At 53.5% G+C, this 2,226-nt stretch overlaps 1 protein-coding gene across 1 annotated transcript in view; it reads right to left on the reverse strand.

The window, feature by feature from the left end:
• The window catches only part of DLGAP4 (discs, large (Drosophila) homolog-associated protein 4), an 89,771-nt gene that overhangs the window by 85,192 nt on the left and 2,353 nt on the right, over positions 1-2,226 (reverse strand). The gene's annotated exons all lie outside the window — the stretch shown is intronic.

The following is a 2,226-nucleotide window of genomic DNA, read 5'->3' on the forward strand; positions in this document are numbered from 1 at the left end:
TGGGACTCATCACCTGGGGAAAGAGCTGCGGGATAGAATCCCCATCCCTAAGACTGTAAAGCTCCCTCGCTCTCCCATCTTGGAGAATTCGGCCTTACCGTCGAAGGATATCCTGGGAAGTTTCACTATGTGACCTTCCCTGACCTTAGATTTCTCCATGGATCCCAGGCTGGGTGCCCCAGCAAAACCGCCCAGACAGAATGTTCACAATGGCTTCCACCCCAGCTACAGTGTAAGCACCGTTACCTTCCTGTCACTTCCCCCACCAACTCAGTGGATGGCTCATGATCTCACTGCACAGATGAGAGCCGCAGGCCTGAAAGAGGTCCCCAGACCTTAGGATGGTGAGGGAGGACAAGTCAGAGGGCCCCAGCCAGAGGACCTCACCTGAAGGATGGGGGTGAGGTCTCTGGGGTCAACCAACATTCCTCACCCCATAGATGGGTGAATTGAGGTACCAAGAGCAGAGGGGCTTTCCCGGGTTGGGCAGCCATGTGGTGAGCTGGAAAAAGGGCTCAGTGTTCCCATCTGAACCCCAGGGACCCCATCAGTGGAAGGGAGCTGTGACAGGGCAAGCGAGGTTGCAGCTGTGAGGGGAGCCCTGACCGCAGTGATTACAATGGCAAACCAACTGAGGGGACCTCTCCTGCCCTCTGAGGCCAGGATCCGCCAGCCGCTCCAGGAAGCACACAGTCTACGCCCTCCTTCACCTGATACCCACCGATGTATCCACGACAGTGGATGGTCACCATGTGATGGAGTATGGCCGTACCTCAGCCCAGCACAGGGTGAACACACCGTGCCATGTACACTCATCTCAGACAGCAGGCATAACCCCCACTCCCGCCTCCCCAAGGACACACCCCAGCCACTTCGAGGTGTGCCCCTCCCTCAGTGAGTACATGATGTGAACACAGAGCTTACACGCCTTCTCACGTGCACACTAGCCACCAGTGTGCCTCGGACCCACCTCAACTTGTCCCCGCCTCACCGTGTCCCTGCCTCAACACATGCAGAGCTCACACTCTCGCTGGATCTATATGTCACTGTGGACACCCAGGCACACGTTTCTCAGTGCACACAGCACACCGATTCTTGCCCACACCCACAAATGCACACACTTCCCAAATCACCATGCCTGCAGAGTCCACATTCTTCTTGGTCCCTGCATTGCTGGTGGCTGATTCCTGGCTGAGGGAAGGTCCCTGCCTGGGATTCCCAGCCCAGGTCCCCCCCTGCAGACTTCTCATTAACTCCTTCTCCCCGCTGACTGTTCTGTACATTCCACCCCAAACCATTGGCTAGTCCGTCCTCTCTTCCTCACCTGTCCCTTGGGAGGTGGCTTTATATACCCCCTGCTCAACACCTGTTGCTTCCCCAGCTCTTACCCACCTACTTCCTGTGGAGCAAACAGTTGGCATTACCCCAGCGCCCGCAGGGTCACTTTTTCATGGTGTTTCTGAAGCATTTTCACATGATCAGACTAAATCACATTATCTGAGAGGGAGCTAGGTTGCACACCACCCTCTCCTATATTTCTAAACTAAGGAAGGTAGATTGAGAGCCACAAAAGCCTTAAATATATAAAATACTGCCTAGATTTCATTTCCCCCCTTTGGAAAAACAAAAAGAATCTTTCCCCTCCGTAGTCTCACTGTCTTTGGAATTTTATATAGAATGACAAGAATGCAGGGATCTGTCAGACTTTGATGTTCATCTAGTTCAAAATGCATCTAATGTGGTCCCAAGGGCTGGCCAGGCCTGTGCTGACCTGCCCTCTGGGATGAGGCACGAGCTACCTACTGAAGCAGCCCCTCCCATCTAGTGAACAGAAATCTACTTCCTGTCATTTTCACCCACAGCTTGGGCTGTGGCGCTGGGAGCTACCCAGTTCACAGCCACTCACCCTGCCCTTGAGAGGCCAGTGCGTGTGTAGCAGCAGAGATGTCTCTGAACCTTCTGCCACTTTCCAGCAGTGGGATCTTGGTGCATAATAAGTGCCTCAATAAACTCTAGTGTCTGAAAGAAAAAAGCTAGTCCTCCAAAAGGACTTAGGGCCTCTGGGCTCCTGCAGCTCCCTGCTCATCTTCATCACATTCTGCTCTCACTGACAGGACTGTCTGTTCATGTGTCTTTTTCTCCAGTGTGCATGCTCAGTTGCTCAGTCATGTCTGACTCTTGTGACCCTATGGACTGTAGCCCATCAGGCTCCTCTGTCCATAGGTT

The sequence above is a fragment of the Bison bison genome, unplaced genomic scaffold (genome assembly GCF_000754665.1).
Source record: "Bison bison bison isolate TAMUID 2011002044 unplaced genomic scaffold, Bison_UMD1.0 scf7180017864500, whole genome shotgun sequence".
Taxonomy (NCBI): Eukaryota; Metazoa; Chordata; class Mammalia; order Artiodactyla; family Bovidae; genus Bison; species Bison bison.